This window comes from Triturus cristatus, chromosome 3_1, assembly GCF_964204655.1.
Source record: "Triturus cristatus chromosome 3_1, aTriCri1.1, whole genome shotgun sequence".
In the NCBI taxonomy this organism is placed as follows: Eukaryota; Metazoa; Chordata; class Amphibia; order Caudata; family Salamandridae; genus Triturus; species Triturus cristatus.
Genome location: NC_140583.1, coordinates 4,268,890 through 4,292,835, shown reverse-complemented (window position 1 = coordinate 4,292,835; position 23,946 = coordinate 4,268,890). Strand labels below are relative to the sequence as shown.

At 53.3% G+C, this 23,946-nt stretch overlaps 1 protein-coding gene across 2 annotated transcripts in view; it reads right to left on the bottom strand.

Moving 5' to 3' along the window:
- LOC146859573 (uncharacterized) overlaps positions 1-22,244 on the bottom strand; it is a 132,005-nt gene extending 109,761 nt beyond the window's left edge. The window contains exon 1 of one of the 2 annotated variants that reach the window (XM_085646512.1): positions 21,892-22,244. The gene's annotated coding sequence lies outside the window, so the exon portion shown is untranslated. The remainder of the gene's footprint in view (positions 1-21,891) is intronic. The other variant, XM_085646511.1, reaches the window with a different exon arrangement.
- Positions 22,245-23,946: the final 1,702 nt, after the last annotated feature.

Here is a 23,946-nt window from a genome sequence, read left to right as displayed (position 1 = left end):
CCTTCGTGGGACAGCTCAAATCCAGCTACTGGTCATCCTCGACGCCTCCTGGTCCTCGGGCTGAAGAGTCAAGCTTCACCTGAAACACCCGACATCGGTGGGCATTCGTCTATCGTGCCCCTGGTCACTGGCAAGTGACCCAGACACTGTCCCCTCTGCTTTATTTTTATTTATTTTAAAAGTTTAATATAGCGCTAGCTTGACCCGTAGGTATCAGAGCGCTTTACATACATACTGTAAAGAAAAAAACAGACGGAAATTGCATTACATAGTAGGCAGGCAGTAAGGAAGCAAACCAGGGATAAAAAAAACAGCATGGAAGATAAGGTGGTTAACACAGTCCGGTCACCAACTATCCTTGAATGTCAAGAGAGAGGAGTAAACTCGGATATTGAAGTCTAGGTTAGTTGACGTTGGTCAGGAAAGTATTTGTTAAGGAGATGGATTTTCAGGTCCCTTTTGAAACAGGAGAAGGAGGGGTTGCATCTGAGGACTCTAGGGTTCTAGCGTTCCATATCCTGGGAGCGTTGTCGGAGACCGATCGGTTTTGTGTGGTTTTCTTTTTCAGTTTCGGAGGAATAAGAAGGAGTGAGTTGGAGCTTCTCAGCGTTCTGGATTGACCTGCTCTTACCAGTTTGTTGTTCAGGTAGTTAGGGGCCGGAGAGTGAAGGGTTTTATGTGTGATGCAGACCAGTTTGTAAATACACCTCCCTTCCATGGGAAGCCAGTTGAGGGAGTTGAGAGCTGGAGTGATGTGTCCAAATCTTTTTACTTCAGATACGAGTCGAGCGGCCATGATCAACACTGCCCTTAGAGGGGCTTGGTGAGCTTTTAGAGTCCATGTTAGGATGGCGTTCCCGGAGTCGATTTTAGAGAGAACTAGGGATTGAACTACTATCTTGAGGTCATCATGGGGAAGAAAAGGTTTCAATTTCTTGAGGTGTTATAGAGAGAAAAGAGCACTTTTTGCAGAGTTTTTGATGTGGGCCTCCATAGAGAAGTTCTTGTCAAGGGTGATGCCTAGAGATTTAACTGAGTCGGATAGGACGATGGGGCAGTTTAGGGCGACCAGATTATTGAGCCACTCTTGGATTGGACGATGGTTGCTTTTTGGAGAGAATAGAATTAGTTCTGTTTTATATGGGTTGAGCTTTAAGTGGTCAGCGTTGAACCAAGTTTGGATCTCAGTTAGAGTGGCATTGAGGTGTTGGATGTCGCTGGGAGACTTGATTTTGAAATTGATTTGGGTGTCATCAGCATAAAGGTGGTAATTCACTCCAGCTTTTTTCAAGATGATTGTGAGGGGCTCCATGAAAAGATTGAAGAGGGCAGGGGAGAGGATTGAGCCTTAGGGGACCCCAAGTGTGACTTTTGTTGGCTTCGAGAGACAGGAGTTGATTTTAATTTGTTGCGAGCGGTGTTGAAGGAAGGAGGTGAACCATTTTAGTACTGTGCCATTGATGCCGGAGCGCTTCGACAAGGTCTCCAGAAGCGCTGGATGATTTACTGTGTCGAATGCTGCAGATAGGTCAATAAGGATGAGTCGGCAGGCATCACCTTCATCTAAAGCCTTGTGAATATCGTCAGAGACGTTGAGCATAGCTGTTTCCGTGCTACAGCCTTTCCTGAATCCTGATTGAAAGGTGCCGAGGTTGAACTCATCAATGTGTTTGTTGAGTTGGTGGAGAACGCATTTCTCCAATGTTTTTGCAAGGAATGGGAGGTTGGAGATAGGTCTGAGGTTGTTGAGATCATTAGAGTCGGCCCCTGGTTTTTGGAGAATGGGTGTGATTTGTCCAAGTTGAAGGAAGTCTGGGACACAGCCTGAGGTGAGAGAGGCATTGATGCTTTTTGTCCAGAAAGGGGAAATGGTGTGGTTCAGTTATTTTATGATTGTGGATGGGATGGGGTCCATAGTGTGGGAGGAAGGTTTTAGGTTAGAAATTATACTGAAGACCTCATTTTCCGACATTAGCTCAAAGTCGGACCAATGCGCATTGTTTTTTAGCTGGAGGCAGACCTGATTCCGACAACTTTGATTAAAAACGACCATGATAATGGTCCAATATTGCGTAGGCCATGGCCTAGAGTCACCTTGTTTCTTTTTTCAAAACATTTTTGCCCTGACCAAATTGGCCCAGAAATTAGCGTAAATCAAGCGGCATACATTTTTGATAAAGCCATTTCAACCGCATTAGACAAAATTGATCCTCTTAGCCATATTAAGATCAAGACCAGAATCGCCCCCTGGTTCACAGACCAACTAAGAACTACAAAGACCTGTGTAGAACCGCGGAGCGTAAATGGAGCAAAAGCAAAACTCCAGCTGACCGCGAAATATACAAAAAACTACATCATGGCTACATGACTGAAATAAAGTCGGCAAAAAAATAATTTCTTATAGACCGGATAAATAAGTCAGAAAATTCCTCTAAGGAACTCTACCAAATCTTGAAGGAATTTACAACTCCCAGTAATCAGCCGTCAATTCCCGACTCTCAACATTGGGCTGATTCTCTTTCCAAATGTTTTGAGGAAAAAACTTTAGCCATTCATCATTCCCTTTTATCACAAAATAACAGTATCCATTCTGAAGATGCGCCTTGCACGTCCTCTGACCCTCCTCATATTCTTGAATTAATTTGTTAAATGTGACACCAATTTAGTTACAATCGCCATGCAGAAGATAAAATCTGGCTCTCCCACCGATCCTGTACCTCCAAAATTTTTCTCCATTATTGCTCCGGCATTATTGGATAGCGTAATCGGTCTATTCAATAAGTCGCTCTCTGATGCGGATTTCCCTACAATATGGAAAGCAGCCAGAGTGAGACCGATCTTAAAGAAACCGATGGCCGACCCAAAACTTCTTCTAAATTATCGCCCAATCTCTCTACTTCCCTACTTGGGCAAAAGGTTGGAATCCCTCATTAACCAACAGCTTGTGGACCACCTTGAGAGTCACGGACTTTTAGACCCTTCACAGTCTGGTTTCAGGGCGGCGCACAGTACAGAGACAGCAGTGGTCGAGGTTACTGATAATATCAGACTGGCCTTAGACAAACATCAGTCAGTCATCCTCGTCCTGCTTGACCTGTCTGCTGCATTTGACACCATCTCCCACAGCATTTTAGAACGTCGGCTCTGGGAGATAGGTGTCAGAGGAAATGCCCTAAAATGGTTCAAAGGTTACCTATCTGACCGTGTAACAACTGTTCAGATGGGTAACAGCATTTCATGCAAGAGATCTGTTAAGATGGGAGTGCCACAGGGCTCTATCTTGAGCCCCACACTTTTTAATCTGTACATGACTCCACTGGCTATGGTGATCAGAGATTATGGATTTGATGTCATATCTTATGCAGATGAAATGCTGCTCTTGATCACATTACGCCCTGATCCTACTGAAACCAAGCAGCGTTTCAAAAACTGTATGTCCCATGTTGACAGGTGGATGAGATCCAACCACCTTCAATTGAATGGTGGTAAGTCAGAGATCATGCTCTTTGGTAAAGCTCCGGAACATTGGGCACTCGACTGGTGGCCATCTAATTTGGGCCCCTGCCGAACCCCCAAGGAAATGGTTCTTAACCTTGGTTTTTACATTGTCCATGAAAAGCCAAATAAATCATGTCATTGGCACCTGTTTTGGTGTAATGCGCAGTATGCAGAAGGTTTTCAAATGGATCCCTATTGAGGCAAGAAAACCATTAATCCAGGGATTAATTATAAACAGAATGGACTAAGGAAATGCCCTATTGCTCTCAACAAATGAAAACCTTCTAAACAGGCTCCAAATTTTGCAGAACACCGCTGCCAGGCTAGTCCTGGATATTCCGCACAGATCTTCCTCTGCCCCTTGTTTAAGAGCTCTACACTGGCTTCCAGTGAAAAAGCGAATTCTTTTTAAAACCCTTTGCTTGACACATAAACACTTGTACGGAAACGGCCCAAGATACTGGTCTAAAAAACTACGTTGGTGTCAGCCACAGAGGATGCTCAGATCCAGCAATGATTCACTGCTAACTCCCCTTAGAATCCATACCGTGAGACAAGGTGGTAGATCTTTCTCCAATCTCGTACCGGCATCCTGGAACAAAATGCCCGCATACTTACGCACCATCCCCGATCATGGCTGCTTTCGCAAGAAGTTGAAGTCTTGGCTATTCGATCACTAAGCCTGCATTCTTTCAGAGCCGCCTGCAAGCGCCATGAGACTCTTGGAGTGATGTGTGCGCTATACAAATGTCCCTGACTTGACTTGATTGTCCTTGGTAAGAACTCTTTCTGAATGATCAGGGGTGGTTAGAGTGGGGCAGGTTAAGAGGGAAGGAGGGTTAGAGATTTGGATGAAGGATTGATCAATTTTTGAGACTTTATTAGTGAAGAAGGTGGCAATTTCTTCACAACGCTCATTGGTGGCTTTGATTTCTTGAGAGGGAGTGCAGTTAGTTTGTCTTTTGACATTGTTGAAGAGTTCTCTCGGTCTGTTTTTCACCAGATCTAGATGGCTGCGGAAGAAAGACGCCTTTTCACTGAAAATGTGTTTTTTGTATGCTTGCCGAGCAGATCTAAGTTGCGCTAGGTGTAAGGTCGAGGGATTTAGTCTCCAAGACCTTTCCGTTTGTCTGAGTTGACGCCTTTTCTCATTCAGATCCACGTTAAACCAGGGTTTAGATTTGGTTCGCCTCAATTGTTTGAGTTTTAGAGAAGCTACTTGGTCTAGAACCCCTGTCATTTTTTAGTTAAAGTGTGTAGTGAGGTCATCGGCCGTCAATGATGAGGGTTGGAGTTGAAGATGGGCATGAATCCTGGATTCAAGTTCGGATAAAGGGATTTCTTTGATATTTCTGGTCGAGTGTTTAGGTTTGTCATCACGATTAGGTTGGTGGAAGACAAGTGCATCAATCTTGAATGGAATGAGGTGGTGGTCGGACCAGTCAATGGGAGAAATCGCTCTCAGAGAGACCAGATCATTGTTGGTAATGATCGCATCCAGTGTTGCACTTTTGATTTGAGTTGGTTTATTGCAGAGTTGTTTGAGGTTATGTATTTCAAGTAGGTTGGATAGGTTCTGGGCAGTGGAGTCTTCTGGGTCGTTCCAGTGGATATTGAGGTCACCCAGGAACACGTCTTTAGTGTCTGTCATGGAGAACCGTGATATTAGGTCTGTTAGTTCTTCGGGGAAAAGGGTACGCTCTCCAGGAGGATGGTAGATGGTGTGGAATTTGATGGGTGAAGTGCCCTTGGCAGTGAGTTCGACACCCAGGTATTCAAACAATAGGCATTCTGCAGGTTTAAGTTTGGTAATCTGTATTCCTGCCTTGTGGATGATGGCTAGTCCTCCCCCAGTTTTGATCGGTCTGTCTTGTCTGATGATGGTGTCCCCTGGAGGGGTGAGAATGTCAAGAATGGGGGTGGAGTGGACATTGAGCTTTCTGCTTTCAGGTTCTTCACATCTTCTATACAGGCTTGGATCTCTTCGGACACTTCGCATCTTCCCGGCAGCAGCACTTCTTCGCCAGCTTCCACTGAAAACGATGACGCGACCCGACACCATTTGAAACCTAGGCACCCGGCTTCCCTGGGTGAGGTAACTCAAGTACTCCGGTGCTTCCATGAGTGTTAACGCTAGAACTGTCTAAGTCCAAAAGGGTTTCGTCCTAATCCATCTCTAAGTGTCCTTTATCTTTAAAAATCTAACCGCGACTTTCCCCATAGAAGCTAACGGGAGCTCGCGGCTGTGTTCTCACACTGCACACGGCCCCCGTGGGTCCCCTGTGTCACTACCTTGGGTGGTTTCTCGGGGTTCTAGTGATTCTACAGGCTCTAGACCTTGTGTCTAGTTAAGTCGTGGTTCTTATACCACTATTTTAGTATATGGTTTGGCTCGCCCCTAGGGCCTAACCTGAATTTCGTGCTACTTTACTGTTTATTTGAAGTGTAACTTATGTGTGTTTACCTCTAGCCTCATAAAGAGACTAGTGGGGTATGTTTAGTAATAAATACATATATTTTATATATATACCTGGTGTGGTCTCCTTTCATTTAGTGACTCAAGAGATTATAGACTGGTAAAACAAGCTGCTTTACATTCCTTCAAGACTTAGCCTGAAGGCTGCTCTCCATAGCTACCACTTGGTTAGCTTTCAATAAAGGTTGTATTTAACCTATCATCAATAAGGGGTTGTTTGGACTGGTGAAAAGTGCCCACTATATCTAGTTGACAGCATATACCAGGCCAACTTCTCACACAACTTCTGTGAGGGGCTGCGTTCGGTGGCCAATTGGATGAATCAGAACTGTCTCCAATTGAACACCAAGAAGACCGAGGTGATGGTGTTTGGTACGCGTCCTGGCTGTTGGAAGGAAAGTTGGTGGCCTTCTGAGCTAGGTGGGATCCCCTCTCCGGTATTGGAGTTAAAGAACCTTGGGGTATGGCTTGACCCATCACTTAGTTTCACCTGCCATACGAAGAAGGTTGCTGCCTCGTGTTTTGGCACCATCAGGAGCATTAGGCCGGTGCTCAAATTTTTTGACGCCAGTACGAGACAGCTGGTGGTCCAGGCCTCGGTTCTATCTAGAATAGACTATGCTAGTGCGTTGCTCGCTGGCACGAACAAGGCTGAACATGCGCGGTTACAAAGAGTTCAGAATGCCGCTGCTAGAGCAATATTTGGGCTGCCCAAACGCTGCTCAGTGTCCGGAGTATTATATACTCTTCACTGGCTACCTGTTGTGCGGCGTATTGAGTTTAAGGTGTTGTGCCTAGCCTTCAAAATTCTGAGGGGCTCGGCTCCTCCTATCCTTATGAATCTCCTTACTCCGTACATTCCTTCTCGCTCGCTGAGATCTCTGGGCCAGAACTTGGCGGTTGTTCCTCGCTTTCGGTTGACCAGGACGGGTGGCCGCTCCTTCCGAGTGGTAGCTGCCCAGCTCTGGAATGCTCTTCCCGCCGAAATCCGTGCTGTGGATAATCTAACCAGGTTTAGAGGGGCTATTAAAACGTTTCTTTTTAATAAATCAAAGTAATCCCACTGCATACTGTGTTGTTGTGTTCACCTTTGGCGCCAGGACGCCCCTTTGCTGGGGCAGCTGTGCGCGGTATAAAACTCAGTAACATAACATAACATAACATAACACAGTGCACCCTACACAGATTTCCTCCTTAACACAAACAGTGATCACAAACTATCCCAGGGCTGGAAGGAAAGCCCTGTGTAGGCTGCTGGCTCAGCTTGGGTCCAGACACAGATTTCCTCTGTAAAAAAACTTTTTGGTGCAGCTAACAGCAATGTGGTATGCACAGATTCCTCACAGTGCAGTAAATACAGAGTAGTGTGTAGATTTAATCTATGGTCAATGTTGGACAGGCCACACGAAGGGCTTGCTCCCTCCCCGCACGACAGGGCCCGAGCTCCGGCCCGCCAGGCATAACCCCCGAAAAGCACCTGTACCCCGTCTCCCGACGGATCTTCTGCCCTCGGACCTCTACTCATCACGGGGCCCAGCCCCACCGGCTCCCCCGGCCGGTTCAAGCCGCCATCTTGGGCCCTGCATCACGAGGCCGCGTGGCCTCGGCCCGACCCTAACCCCGGGCCTGGCCGGCCCCGACATCCCGGCACCACCTTCCACCCAGGAGGTGAACGGACCACTTGGCAGGTCAATGGGAGAACGAAGTGTCAAGAGCTCTTCCCCCGCCAGGTGCCGATCGCCTCCAGCTCCCCCAGGAGCTGGCTCCAACCCCTGCTGGGTGTCTGGACACCTTCATCCCGGGCCCTCCGACCTCCGAGTGCGAGGGTCCGGACATCAAAGGGCGCCTGCCCTATAACTGGGGCAGCTCCGGAGCAGGAAGGCAGTTGTATCCTGGAGTCGAGAGACACCGAGAGAACTCAGCCTTGACGGACTACTGGCGCTGCCGTAGCCCGCTCTTGTGAACCATCGTCCTGCCTGCTGGCGCTGCCGCGGCCTTCTACAACATCCATCCTCGTCGGGACCTGCTGGCGCTGCCGCGGCCCGTTGTAACGACCATCCTCACCGGGACCTGCTGGCGCTGCCGCGGACCACACATCGACCATCTTTCCGGGACCTGCTGGTGCTACCGCGGACCGTGTACCGACCATCTCAACCGGGACCTGCTGACGCTGCCGCGGCCCGTACCACCTAAGCTCGAGGATTGTGAGCTAGTCATCATCTCATCCGAACTACCTGACTGGTAGACAGACTGTCCCGCTACCCCTTACCCTGCTTTGAGAGACTTGAATCGAGGGGACCCCTGAGTCCAGACCTCCTTGTACCATCCAACCGTACCCTAAGAAGTGCTTATAAAGAACCCTGAACCTTATCCGTGTGTGGTATCCGTCTGTGGTGGGGGGGAAGTTACTTGTCTGTACGATCGCTGGAGACGGCTCTCCCCGGAGACCTCTCCTCCTGACCCCGGCCGACCCTCCCGGTCCGTCTACCCTTTCTAACATTGGTGGCCAGCGGCGCGATCCGAATCAACGCGTAATCGTACAGAGAGTAGCTCACCCCACGACAAAAACACGATGTCAGCCAAAGATAGCTACTCCACCGAGAAATTCCAAATGGATAAATTAGAAGAATACAACCACCGCGAACTGAGACAATTCTGCATAGAACTTGGCATTGCTACCACCGGCCTGAGTACCAAAGATGATCTAAAGCACGCCCTAGAGTCGTGGACAGAAACTGGGGTCGCCGGACCCTCCGACCAAAGCAGCATCACACCAGAGGGGAACGCCACGGCTCCCGAGGAGCGGGGAACGGGCCTCTCGCAGGAGGAGATCCGAGAAAGAGAAAGAACCAGATTGCACGAGTTGGAAATGGCACGACTCAAGATGGATGGGGAACTCAAGTTAGCTGAACAGAAACTCAACCTCGAGCACATGCGGCTCCGAGATGAACGAGAAGAGAAGCAGAGACAGAGAGAGCTGGAGGAGAAAAAAATAACGCTCGAGCACGAGCGCAAACTGGCGGAAATAGAACTTCGGAAACAGAATAAAGAACTAGGGGTGCCTGAGCGACCACACACCCCGGGGCCAATCGAGAAAAAAGTCCACATCCCCAAGGATGTTGTCCGCGAGTATGTCCGAGAAGACGACATACAACAGTGGTTTAAAGCCTACGAGATCGCCATGACCTCCCACCGGATCGACCGGAGTGATTGGGGAGCCGGACTTTGGGGGAGGTTTATCAACGAGGGTCGCGATGCCCTACTGCAGCTCCCAGATCACCAAATGTCGTCCTACGACCACATGAAGGCTGCCCTCCTCACCCGCTACGGCCTCACACCCGAGATGTACCGCCAGAGGTTCAGAGATTGCACCCGGATCCCAGGTACAACTTGGGTAGAATACGTGAACTATTTCAGCCGTGCCTTTGAGGGTTGGATAAAGGGGAGCCATGTCACCACCTACGAACAACTCTTTAACCTGATGGTATGGGAGCACCTGTCGAACAACTGCTTCGTCGAGCTCAGGCAGCACCTCCTCGACAGTAAGCTGACTGACCCCCGGCAGCTCGCCGCCGAAGCTGACCAATGGGAAAGCACCCGAGTGGGCCGGAGGGGGCCACACGAACAGAACAGAAACAACCAAGGCCAGCACCGTCCTCGGGGAGGAGGAGGGGGCCAGGGGCGAGGGAGAGACGCCTTGCCCGCAACACCCGTGGCCAGCACCCCGCCTCCGGCCGGCCGGGGCAACCCCCCGTGGCGTCCTGGGGTCCGAGCCAACGTCACATGCCACCGATGCCAGCGAGTCGGCCACTACGCCAATGACCCGAGCTGCCCGCAGAACCAAACACCCAAGCCCCGCCAGGTAGCTGCCGCCGCCCTGGGGGAAGAGCGATCATCGGAGGAACCAGAGGAGTATGAGCCGGCCCAGCAAGAGGGGGAACCGGCCGCCATGGTCCTGGCGTGCTTAGGGGGAAGAGACATGGTCCCGCGGGCTCCCCTACCCGCTAACACCAGAAAATACGGTCAGTGGGTGACCATTAATGGACAGCGAGCCGAGGCCTTGCGTGACACAGGCGCCAGTGTGACGGCCGTCCGCTGTCACCTGGTGAAGCCCGAGCAGATCCTGCCGAACATTCTCTGCCCCGTCCGCTCGGCAGACAACTCTGAAAGTATGTGTCAAATGGCCTGCGTCCCATTCGAATGGGGAGGGGTCTCCGGCCTGTTGAAGGTGACGGTCCGGGACGATGCCCCCGTGGACTGCCTCCTGGGGAATGACCTCGAGAGTTCCCCGTGGGCCACCGTTGAGAGAAGAGAGCACCTGGGGATGCTGGGCCTCCCGGACTGGGCCTGCATAACCACCCGGTCCATGGCCGCCCGTGCCGTCCCTCGATCAGAAGAACCAAAATGGCCAGCACCTCCGCCCCCGGTCGCCCCAGTAGAAGACAACGACGAGGCCAGCCTCCCAGACCCGACGACCGAAGGGGACGCGCAACTCCAGGACCTTCCTGACCTGGCTCAGTGGCGTCAAGAAGGGGGGCCCACCCAAGAACAGTTCCGCCAGGAACAAAAGACCTGTCCCTCCCTCGAGGGACTCCGCCAACAAGCCAGCGCCCAGAACGCAGGGGACTCCACCGGAACTCACTGGGTCTACTGGGATAACGACCTGCTATACAGCGAGCAAAGAATCGCCGAGCTGGGGGCCGGTCGAGTACTGGTGGTACCTCTCCGCTTCAGAGACTTTCTGCTCAACCTGGCCCACGATGTCCCCCTGGCTGGACACCTGGGCCAGGATAAAACGTACAGCCGCCTAGTGACCCACTTTTTCTGGCCGAAAATGAGGAACGACGTCCTGAACCACTGCCGATCTTGCCCCACATGCCAAGCCGGCGGGAAGAGTGGTCGGAAGCTGAAAGCCCCTCTGCAACCCTTCCCTGTGGTCACCACCCCGTTCGAGAGGGTGGGGATAGACATTGTGGGACCTCTGGACCCCCGCACGGCACAAGGACACAGGTTCATCTTAGTACTGGTGGACCATGCCACCCGCTACCCCGAGGCGGTGCCCCTACGGACCGTGACAGCTCCGGTGGTTGGCCGGGCCCTAATGGGGATCTTCTCCCGGGTAGGCTTCGCCCGAGAAGTCGTCAGCGACCGAGGCACGAACTTTATATCCAAATACATGAAGTCCCTCTGGCAACAATGCGGGGTCACCTACAGATTCACGACCCCCTATCACCCCCAAGGGAACGGACTAGTGGAGCGTTTTAACCGCACCCTCAAGGGGATGATTGGGGGATTGGAAGAGCCCCTCCGTCGCCAGTGGGATGTACTACTCCCGTGCCTCCTCTTCGCCTACCGAGAAGTTCCCCAGAAGTCCCTCGGTTTTAGCCCTTTCGAACTCCTGTACGGGCACCCTGTGCGAGGGCCCCTCAGCCTAGTAAAAGAAGGTTGGGAGATGGCCCCCCTGAAGACCCCTCCAGACGTCTTCAAATACATCCTGGCCCTACGCAATCAGACCCGGCGCTTCAGAGGGATGGCCAAGGCGAACCTCGAGGCCAGCCAGGAGGACATGAAGAGGTGGTATGATCACAATGCCTCCTCCGTTGAGTTCGAGCCTGGGCAACAAGTATGGGTGATGTCCCCCACCGAACCATGTGCCTTGCAGGATAAGTGGACGGGGCCCTTCAAAGTGGTCGAGCGCAAAAGCCGCGTCACTTACCTCATCGACCTGGGGACCTCCCGGAACCCCCTCCGGGTCCTCCACACCAACCGACTCAAACCACACTTTGTGCGCTCAGAACTCAGCCTCCTGATGGCTATGGACAGTGGGGCAGAGGAAGACTCCGAACCCCTTCCAGATCTTCTGAAGACTCAGGAGAATGACGGCTCCGTGGACGGGGTCCGGCTATCTGACGCCCTCACTTCGGAGCAACGCCAGGGCTGCCGAAACCTCCTGCTGCGGTTCGCTACACTGTTCTCCCTCACCCCCGGGGTCACCCCTTGGTGTTTGCACGACGTGGACACCGGGGACAGCCCCCCTGTCCGACACCGGGCCTACCGCGTACCAGATCGGGTACGGGCCTGCATACAGGAGGAAGTGGCCAAGATGCTCACAATCGGGGTCATCGAGCCCTCGGACAGTCCCTGGGCCAGTCCGGTGGTATTGGTTCCCAAAGCCGCTGCCCCCGGCACCGCACCTGAACTGAGATTCTGCGTCGACTACCGGGGCTTGAACGCTGTCACCCGGACCGACGCTCATCCGATTCCCCGAGCAGACGAGCTGATCGACCGGCTGGGGGCCGCCCGCTACCTTAGTATCTTCGACCTAACAGCGGGCTACTGGCAGATCGGCCTCACACCCAGAGCTCAGGAACGGTCAGCCTTCTCTACCCCCGATGGCCACTACCAATTCAAGGTCATGCCCTTCCGCATGAAAAATGCCCCCGCCACGTTTCAACGCCTCGTGAACCAGGTCTTGGCGGGGCTCGAAGAGTTCAGCGCTGCCTATCTGGACGATATCGCTGTATACAGCCGCCACTGGGCCGACCACCTCCGTCACCTCCACGAGGTCCTACAGGCCCTCCAGCGGGCCGGCCTCACAATTAAGGCCGGCAAGTGCCAAATTGGCCAAGGGTCTGTGACCTACCTTGGGCACCAAGTGGGAAGCGGGCTGGTGGCCCCGCTACAACTTAAGATTGCTGCCATCCAGTCCTGGCAGCCCCCCGTCACCTAGACCGAGGTCCGAGCCTTCTTGGGGCTCACCGGCTACTACCGGCGGTTCGTGAAAGACTATGGCAGCATCGTAGGGCCCCTCACAGGTCTCACGTCCAAGAACCAGCCGAAGCGGATTAACTGGACCCCCGATTGTCAAGCGGCCTTCGAGAAACTGAAGGCCGCCCTGTGCACCGCCCCTGTGCTCCAGGCCCCCGATTACAGTCGGGAATTCGTAGTACAGACCGACGCCTCCGACCACGGCATCGGAGCCGTCCTTTCTCAGTTAAACCCCGAGGGTCATGACCAGCCGGTGGCCTTCATCAGTCGACGTCTCCTGGCCCGAGAACAGCGCTGGAGCACCATTGAGAGGGAGGCCTTCGCAGTGGTGTGGGCCCTCAAAAAGCTCCGGCCTTATCTCTTCGGTACCCACTTCCGGGTACAAACCGACCATCGACCCCTGCAGTGGCTGATGCAGATGCGGGGAGAGAACCCAAAACTCTTGCGCTGGTCCATTTCCCTGCAGGGAATGGACTTCACTGTGGAGCACCGGCCAGGCCAAGACCACGCCAACGCGGATGGCCTGTCCCGCTTTTTCCGCCTCGACGAAGAGAGTCCCCAAGGAGATGGGTGACTCTCCCCGCCTTCAGCTGGGGGGGACGCATGTTGGACAGGCCACACGAAGGGCTTGCTCCCTCCCCGCACGACAGGGCCCGAGCTCCGGCCCGCCAGGCATAACCCCCGAAAAGCACCTGTACCCCGTCTCCCGACGGATCTTCTGCCCTCGGACCTCTACTCATCACGGGGCCCAGCCCCACCGGCTCCCCCGGCCGGTTCAAGCCGCCATCTTGGGCCCTGCATCACGAGGCCGCGTGGCCTCGGCCCGACCCTAACCCCGGGCCTGGCCGGCCCGGACATCCCGGCACCACCTTCCACCCAGGAGGTGAACGGACCACTTGGCAGGTCAATGGGAGAACGAAGTGTCAAGAGCTCTTCCCCCGCCAGGTGCCGATCGCCTCCAGCTCCCCCAGGAGCTGGCTCCAACCCCTGCTGGGTGTCTGGACACCTTCATCCCGCGCCCTCCGACCTCCGAGTGCGAGGGTCCGGACATCAAAGGGCGCCTGCCCTATAACTGGGGCAGCTCCGGAGCAGGAAGGCAGTTGTATCCTGGAGTCGAGAGACACCGAGAGAACTCAGCCTTGACGGACTACTGGCGCTGCCGTAGCCCGCTCTTGTGAACCATCGTCCTGCCTGCTGGCGCTGCCGCGGCCTTCTACAACATCCATCCTCGTCGGGACCTGCTGGCGCTGCCGCGGCCCGTTGTAACGACCATCCTCACCGGGACCTGCTGGCGCTGCCGCGGACCACACATCGACCATCTTTCCGGGACCTGCTGGTGCTACCGCGGACCGTGTACCGACCATCTCAACCGGGACCTGCTGGCGCTGCCGCGGCCCGTACCACCTAAGCTCGAGGATTGTGAGCTAGTCATCATCTCATCCGAACTACCTGACTGGTAGACAGACTGTCCCGCTACCCCTTACCCTGCTTTGAGAGACTTGAATCGAGGGGACCCCTGAGTCCAGACCTCCTTGTACCATCCAACCGTACCCTAAGAAGTGCTTATAAAGAACCCTGAACCTTATCCGTGTGTGGTATCCGTCTGTGGTGGGGGGGAAGTTACTTGTCTGTACGATCGCTGGAGACGGCTCTCCCCGGAGACCTCTCCTCCTGACCCCGGCCGACCCTCCCGGTCCGTCTACCCTTTCTAACAGTCAACCCTCAGTGTGCACAGATTTTCTCAATAAACACCTCAGACTGTAGTAAGCAGAAATGCAGTGGGCATAGAGTTCCTCATTTAACAATAGATTGTAGTAAATAGCAGTGCAGTGTGCAGATTTCAACAATGAAGATTTCATATATAGACACCCTTCCCAAAGTAGTAAACAGCAGTGCAGTGTGCACAGATTTTCTCTTTTGCTGTAAACACCCATCACAGTGTAGTAAATATCAGTGTAGTGATCACAGATTACCTCTTTTGCAAGAACCCCACATTGTGTAGTAAGCGTTGAGCAGTGTGCACAGATTTCCTCTATAAATACCCCTGGTAATGCAGTAAGATGCAGTGCAGTGTACATATTCCTCACAGTGCAGCAAGATGCAGGGCAGTGTGCACAGGTTCTTCACAGTGCAGTGAGATGCAGTTCAGCATGCACAGATTTCTCAGAGTGCAGTAAGATGCAGTGCAGTGTGTGCAGATTTCTCAGCATGCAGTAAGGTGCAGTGCAGTGTGTGCAAATTTCTCAGAGGGCAGTAAGATGTAGTGCAGTGCGCATAGATTTCTCAGAGCGCAGTAAGGTGCAGTGTGTGCAGATTTTTCAGAGCGCAGTACGGTGCAGTGCAGAGCGCACAGATTTCTCAGAACGCAGTAAGATGCAGTGCGCACAGATTTCTCAGAGTGCAGTAAGGTGAGGTGCAGTGCGTGCGGATTTCTCAGAGCGCAGTAAGGTGCAGTGCGGTGCGCACAGATTTCTCAGTGTACAGTAAGGTGCAGTGCAGTGTGTGCAGATTTCCCCAGCCACAGGTGAGACTTGAATTTGGTTTAATAAACGAAACAATAGGGAGGAAGTATGCAACAATAAAGCTTTGGTACAGACCGAAACAGAATAAAGTTAACTCTACACTGAACAAAGCTCAGTGGGCGGAATTAGACAATGACAAAAAATCACAATACAATCAATGCCTTCAAAAAGCTCTAATAACAACTTGCAAGGGCGAGCTTTGGAACAACTTGACTTATTCAACCTTCAAGCAAGTCATAAACAAAACTGCAACATTTCAGTCCTTGCTCGTTGATAAAAACATCTTCAGCGAGAGAACACACGCCTGGATGGTGATCAAAAATTATAACACAACTGATGGCTCTTCGCTTCGGAAAACTACCATCAATGGCAGACCAGCCAACCAGGGTCCACAAAGGGCCGACACCATTCAGACTTGTAATGTTGCTCAGTAATCACTCGAGGCACGTTGTAGATTTACCGCTATATTTATTTAGCATACACTTGTAATTGTACCGAGGAGCGCCGGCCGGCACTCTGCTCTCAGGGATGCTCGGCGCGCTAATGCTTGCGCGCGCACCCCGGCGCCAACATGGCCGCCTGCGTCACGTCAACGTGACGTGACAACAACTAGACCGCTACATATCTCCCCCTTTTACCAAACCAAAGATCAGTCACTTACAGTTCGCAGTTTAGTTCAAAGTCTTGGAACCTGGAAGGCCTTACAACTTGTCTTCCGCTCCTGGTCACCTTACCAATGTTCCCTCGAGCCCCTTGGCTCTGCGTTTCCTCGATTTCTGTTCCTCCACTCATTGCTTCTTCGCTGTTCATATTGCCTCTCGGCCTGTCCATCTCTACCACTGGAGTCTCACCCCCTAACTCGCCTTCTTGCTCCTCTCCTGCACCTGCTTCTTCCATTTTTCCACTTCCGCCCATCTTGTTCTCTTCGTCCTCGTCTTCCATGCCTTCACCTTCCGGACACCACTGTTCCCATCTCAATATCTTGTTGCACCGGGCCATGCGGTCCTGCGACCACACGTTCCCATCACTGAGCAGGGCCGCTCGATCATAAACTTCCTTAACCTGCATCGGCTTGCTGTACTTGCTGTCTCCCTTTCTTTGTAGAGTAGCCAGCTTTACTCTCACCCATTCTCCTATCTCTAAATGAGTGTCCTTCACATTCCTCCTCTTATTGTAGTTGTTGGTGTAGATGGCTTGTGCTCTCTCCAGGTTTGCTCTTACTACCGCCGGAGACCATTCGCTGGTCACCACCTTCTCCTTCCAGATTCTGTTGTCATGCGTGAAGGGTTCACGTCCTCTCAATATTTGAAACGGGCTGTACCCCGTGCTTGTGGGCGTTATTCTGTAGGCCCATACCATGTTCTCCAACGCTTTCTTCCAGTCTTTATTACAGGTGATGGCCGCTTGTATGGCCCCCATCACCACTCTGTTAAATCGCTCCTCCAGACCGTTGCCTGCCGGATGGTATATGGCCGTGTGCTTTACAGAGATGCCATTTCTCCCCATGAATTGTTTCCATCTTTCCGACGTGAACTGTGGTCCATTGTCACTTAAGATGGACTTGGGAATTCCTTCTCGGGTGAATGTTTCCGATAGAAACTCCAGGATGTTCTCCGTGTCCATGGATTCGCTCACTTTTATTTCTGGCCATTTGGAATAACGGTCAATGAGGACACACACGTATTTCTGTATGCTCTGGTCATCCAGCACCGGTCCTAGAATGTCTATTGACAACTCTTCCCACGGGTTTGAGGGATTGTCGAATTTTCCAAGGGCTGGACGTAGTGGTCTCAATGTTTTGTCGGCCCCTTGACATTGGGGACACTCTCTGACATGCCTCTCTGCTCTTACGTCCATACCTGGCCACCAGTAGTTCTGTTTCGATCTGGCCTTGAGTTTCCCTATGCCAAGGTGGCCTTCGTGTAATAAGTCCAGCAGCTTGTTGATGAGATTCGTGGGGGGAATTACTCTGTCTCCCCGGTAGATGAATATGCCCTTGTCTCCTACTGTCAGTTCTTCTTTCACGTCATAAAATGGTTTGAGGTTAGTTCTCACCTTTTTCTTATCAGGCCACCCTTGTGTGATGTGCGCTCTTACTTCCTTAAGGTCAGCATCTTCTTCATAGGCTTCAGTCCACTCTTGTATGCTGATTATCTTCTCTTGGTCCTCTATGAGAGCTACCATCTCTCCTCTGTCCGCTGGGTCTTCTTCTCCCGGCTCCATGGCCGCCGCTCGACTCAAGTAGTCCGCCACTCGATTCTTGTTTCCAGGGATGTACTCCACATCGTATCTGAATTCCAACAGTTTTAAGGACATCTTCGATATCCGGGGTGTGGCGCTGGCGTGCCCGCTCGATGTTAATACCTTCACTAACGGCTTGTGGTCCGTCTTGAGCAGAAATCGGGTACCCCATAGGAACTGCCGGAACCTCGTCATGGCCCACACTACCGCTAACATCTCCTTCTCGATGACGCTGTACTTGCCTTCTGTCTCCGTCAGTGCTCTGGAGGCGAAGCTGATTGTCTCCATGTCCCCTCTTCCTCGGTCTTGCATGAGTACAGCGCCTAACCCCTTGTCGCTGGCGTCGGTGATGAGTATGGTGGCGCCTTGTGGGTCGTACCCCTTGAGTGGTATGGCTTCCAGGATTCCCTTTTTGATGACTTCAAATTCCGCTTGGGCTTCCGGTGTCCACTGAAACACCGTGCTCTCTCTGGTCAGCATCCTCATGTTGTAGGTCTTGGATGCGAAATGTACCACGAACTTGCTATAGTACTCCGCCATCCCCAGGAACGACCTGACTTCCTCCTTGTTCTTGGGGGGCGGTGCTTCAGCGATGGCTTTCACGTTCTCCGTCTTGGGTGTGATCCCCTGTCGCCCTATTTCATGGCCTAAGTAGGTTACCGATTGCAGTCCCAACCGACATTTCGACCATTCTGCCGTGAGACCTTTGGCTTCCAGTGTTTGTAGTACTTTTTCTAGTTTCCGGTCATGATCTCTCCTATCTCTCCCCATCACTAGGATATCGTCCTGGAAGTACTGTACGTCTTTGCAGTCTCTGAACAATTGGTGCATCATCTTCTGAAAGACGGCTGCCGCCGAGGCTAGTCCGAACGGCATGCGACAAAATCTGTAGCACCCAAACGGGGTGATGAACGATGTCAGGCTTTTGCTGTCCGGGTGTAGAGCTACCTGGTGGTAAGCTGATGTAAGGTCAATGGTGGAGTACCACTGAACTCCTCTGGTTTTTGCCAACATCTCCTCTATCTTGGGAAGGGGAAATTTCTCCACCACTATGTTTTTATTGAGTTCTCTCAAGTCCACACAGAGCCTGACCTTCCCGTTGGGTTTCATCACGACCACCAAGGGCGCCAGCCATTCGGCGCAGGTAATGGGTTCTATGATGCCCTTCTTCTCCAGATCTTGGAGTTCTGTCTGGACGGCATCCCTTACTGCAATGGGCACATTGCTCACTTTATGTGCTACTGGTGTGGCTCCTTCCTTAAGCACTATTTTATGTTGAAATTTCTCCATTTTCCCTACAGTGCCCCCAAACACTTTTGGGTAGTTCTTCTTCCATCTGTTCATGTCCGGCCATTCCTCCTGTTCTGTGAGCAGAATTTGTTCCTTCCCTCCTGGGTCGAGTTTTATGCCTAGGTCGCCCTGGTCTAACCATCCTAGGACGGAGGGTCCTTTCTCGGCCACATATAGTTTGCACCACGCTGATCGGCCTCTGAACTCGAACAGTAGACGTCGGAAGCCTAGCATGGGAATGCGATCCCCATTATAGGTAACTGGTCGTATGTCTAGTTTCTCCAGATCAGGGCCCAACTTGGTTTGGAACTTTTCTTCCCACACTGCTCTCTGTATAATGGTAAATGGGGATCCGGTGTCTGCCACTACTGAAATGGTGATGCCGCCCATGGACATCTCTAGGACTGGTTTGGTTGATCTCTTGTCGTCTACGCTCAATACCTGATCGTATATACATAAGACGGTGACCACTTCTTCCTCTGTGGCTTCCTCCAGGTCTTCTTCGCTTTGGTCAACATATTTCACCACTCCTTTCTGTTGTTTCTTCCGACACACCTTCTCGTAGTGACCTATGATACCGCAGTGCAGGCATTTGGCTCGGACTGCCGGGCAACGTCTGTCGTGGGCTTCGTGGGACCAACTTCCACACCTGTAGCACGGTTTCTTGTTCTCACTGTTCGCTTGTTTCCCTTGCCATCTGCTAGTCCCTTTGGCTATGGGTTGTTTGTTTTTCTGGTCCTTGCGGTGATCTTCCTCCTGTATCCTGTTCACCATGGTTGGGGTGACCGCCTCTTTTTTGGTAGCATTAGCGCACCTCTTCGCGAGTTCTGCCCTCTTCACTATGACCAGTACTTCTTTGAGTGTGGTGTCCCCACTCGCCCACAGCTTGTCTTGTACGTTTGCACTGGTGGTGTGCATGACCACCTGGTCTTTTATGAATTCGTCTTCCCACCGTGCGTACTTACACTGGGCTGCTAGCTTTCTCAACGCTGCTACATACTCTTCGATGGTTTCCCCCACCTTTTGTTTCCTTTGCTGGAAGTTATATCTATCCACTGAAACACAAATGGTGGGGCGGTATCGCTCATCTAGGTCCTCCACTGCATGCGCATACACATCGTCGTCTGTGTCTTCTCTCTTCTTTGGTACTAGACTCTTGTATATTCTCAGTCCTTCTGGGCCCAGATTTAGTAGCAGGATGCGTTTTTTTCTCTGAGGAGTGAATTTCTCTTCATTTTCGTCCTCCAGGACCCCTATGAAATTGTCTATATATTCCTTCCAGTCCTCCCATTTCATCAGTGGGTCTCCGGGTTTCGGTAGGAATTGCACGGGTGCAATCGCATACCCTGCCGGGGTACTCATCTTCACTTCCTTGGCGTTCGTTCCGTCGGTGGCTTTGCTCGGGGGGCTGCCTGGGGTGTTGTTGTTGTTCCCTGTGTGCTTGATTCTCTGGGGGCTCTTGTTACTAGACCCCACTTCCTCCTCTTTGGTAGCCAGCGCAGCGCTCCCTGTACGTGGTTATGTGTGAAGGTGGCACGTGTGCTCTTGGCCGTTTGTGGATAGCGTCGTCCCTGTGGCCTATATGCAGCTCGTGTGCTGTACTGTGGCACTGCCACGCTCCTCGGTTGCTCCGTACCTCGGATCGTCCAACGTGGTTGACTAGGACGTTTTCCGTGACTCCACCGCTCCAGGCAGGCCTGTCTGGTGTTCCGTTTTGGGCCTGGTGACCTGCTTGCGTGTCTTCCTTCGCCTAGTGGGGGCCACGTGGGGTGTTGCCCTCTCCTGTGCTCCCGCGTCGGTCTGGTCTCTGTCCCGACCTCGTCGCCACTGTAATGTTGCTCAGTAATCACTCGAGGCACGTTGTAGATTTACCGCTATATTTATTTAGCATACACTTGTAATTGTACCGAGGAGCGCCGGCCGGCACTCTGCTCTCAGGGATGCTCGGCGCGCTAATGCTTGCGCGCGCACCCCGGCGCCAACATGGCCGCCTGCGTCACGTCAACGTGACGTGACAACAACTAGACCGCTACAAGACTCTGCGGCAGTAACAAAGAAAACTTTATTCATCTAATCTGCACATGTCCCAAACTTTGCACAGCACGAGTCACTTTATTAAGAAAAGCGGCAAACACCAGAAGAATAAGGACATGCAGAGCGGCCATAATAGCAGGTCTGGGCCCGTCTGGTCCTCAAATGTACGGTCAACGGATAAAACGTCTTACCCGTCATGATCTTGCACTGAAAACAGAATCTCTAGCTACTAAGCACTAAACCTTACAATTAGGCCTGAAAAGTAACTCTTAACTGAGTGGCGGAACACTGACACTTTACGATTTAGCAAGTGCTTACCGCACGCTACAAACCCCACTATTATAACAACTAAGAATGTAAAGCTTTTACGTTTTTTAAAATGCAGAAATTGTATCGCTTACTTTTACTCATGCAAAAAATTGTTAAGGTTTTAAGTAACTAAACAATAAACATTTATTATCATTATCATTTGTGTGTGCAGATTTCTCAGAGCGCAGCAAGGTGCAGTGCGCACAGATTTCTCAGAGTGCAGCAAGATACAGGGCAGTGCACACACTCCTCATAGTGCAGTAAGATGCAGTGCACATATCCCTTCTTTAACACAAATTATGCCCACAAACACCTCCAGGGCTGGAAGGAAAGCCCCCCAGAGCCCCCCGAAGAGAAGAGCCCAGCTCAGCCCCAGTGGCCCCCAGATAGAAAAGCCCAGCTCAGCCCCAGAGGCCCCCAGAGAGAAGAGCCCAGCTCAGCCCCAGTGGCCCCCAGATAGAAAAGCCCAGCCCGGCTCCTGGCAGAGATTTCTCATAGTGCAGTAAGATGCAGGGCAGTGAGCACAGATTCTTCGGTGCAGCATGTAGACTCCTCACAGTGCATTCATATGAGGTGCAGTGATCCCCTCTTTAACACCAATGATGCTCACAAACACCCCCAGGGCCGAAAGGAAAGGCCCCCAGTGGCCCTTGGATAGAAGAGCCCAGCTCAGCCCGGCTCCGGCAGAGATTCCCTCCAGGATTATCCAGTCAATTTCTACAAACACAACAGAAGGTGCTGACAATCTCCTACCTGAGCAGAGACCTGTGCCGACACTTCCAGGCGCTCTCCCCCTCCTTCTGGGGTTGGGGGGGCTGGGGGGAGGGGTTCAGGGGCAGGTCTGTGAGGGTCTGGAGATAACTGCACAGACAGACAAAGCTCCTCCTCCTCTGCAGACAGACAGACAGGGCCCCTTTCGCCTATGTACACAGACAGACAGACAGGGCCCCTCCTCCTCTGCAGACAGACAGACAGGGCCCCTTTCGCCTCTGTACACAGACAGACAGACAGGGCCCCTCCTCCTCTACACAGACAGACCGGGCTCCTTCCTGGACAAAGGAAGAGGTTGGCAGTGCTCTGTGTTCTCAGCGTTCTCTGCTAGTGCTGACGCTGCCGTCGCTGACCTGGAACCGGAAGTGCTGCTTCCGTGATGTCTCTTTAGCTCTGTTCCTTGGGTGGCTGTCAGTGGCGCCTGAGGACAGAGCCTGATGCTGCACATGCTGTGGACCCAGCACAATACGGGGGCCTTCCTCGTGCACTCCGGGCACCCCAGGACCCCCTGCGCACCGGGCACCCTAAGACCCCTGCACACAGGGGACCCCAGGACCCCCGCACACAGGGCACAGCGGGACCCCTGCATATAGGGCACCCTAGGACCCCTGCACAGCGGGACCCCTGCACACAGGGGACCCCAGGACCCCCGCACACAGGGCACAGCGGGACCCCTGCATATAGGGCACCCTAGGACCCCTGCACAGCGGGACCCCTGCACACAGGGCACCCAAGGACCCCCGCACACAGGACACAGCGGGACCCCTGCACATGGGGCACCCCAGGACCCCTGCACAGCGGGACCCCTGCACACAGGGCACCCAAGGACCCCCGCACAGCGGGACCCCTGCACACAGGGCACCCAAGGACCCCCGCACATAGGGCACCCCAGGACTGCTGCACACAGGGCACACCCGGACCCCTGCACACCGGGCACCCCAGGACCCCTGCACATAGGGCACCCCAGGACCCCTGCACACCGGGCACCCCAAGACCCCTGCACACGGGGCACTCCAGGACCCCTGCACATGGGGCACCCCAACACCCCTGTACACAGAGCACTCCAGGACCCCTGCACACGGGGCACCCCAAGACCCCTGCGCATAGGATACCCCAGGACCCCTGCACATGGGGCACCCCAGCACATAGGGCACCCCAAGACCCCTGCACACAGGGCACAGCAGGACCCCTGCACACAGGGCACCGCAGGACTCCTGCACATGGGGCACCCCAACACCCCTGCACACAGAGCACTCCGGGACCCCTGCACACGGGGCACCCCAAGACCCCTGCGCATAGGATACCCCAGGACCCCTGCACATGGGGCACCCCAAGACCCCAGCACATAGGGCACCCCAAGACCCCTGCACACAGGGCACAGCAGGACCCCTGCACACAGGGCACCGCAGGACTCCTGCACATAAGGCACCCCAGGACAGTTGCACATAGTGCATCCCGGGGCCCCTGCACACAGGGCACCCCAAGACCGCTGCTCACAGGTCACACCAGGACCCCTGCACACAGGACACCCCAGGACCCCTGCGATAGGGCACCCAGGACCCCTGCACATAGGGTACCCCTGTACATAGGGCACCCCAGGTCCCCTCTTACCCCTGCACACAGGGCACCCCAAGACTGCTGCACACAGGTCACCCCAGAACCCCTGCACACAGGGCACCCCAGGACCCCTGCACATAGGGCACTCAGGACCCCTGCGTATAGGGTACCCCAGGACCCCTGCACATAGGGCACCCCATGACCCCGGCACATAGGGTACCCCAAGACCCCTGCACACAGGGCACCCCAGGACCCCTGCACACGGGGCACCCCAGGACCTCTTCACACGGGGCACCCAAGACTTCTGCACACCGGGCACCCAGGACCCCTGCACATAGGGCACCCAGGAATCCTGCGCATAGGGCACCCCAAAACCCCTGCGCATAGGGCACCCCAAGACCCCTGCACACAGGGCACACCAAGACTGCTGCACACAGGGCACCCCAAGACCCCTGCTCATAGGGCACCCCAAGACCCCTG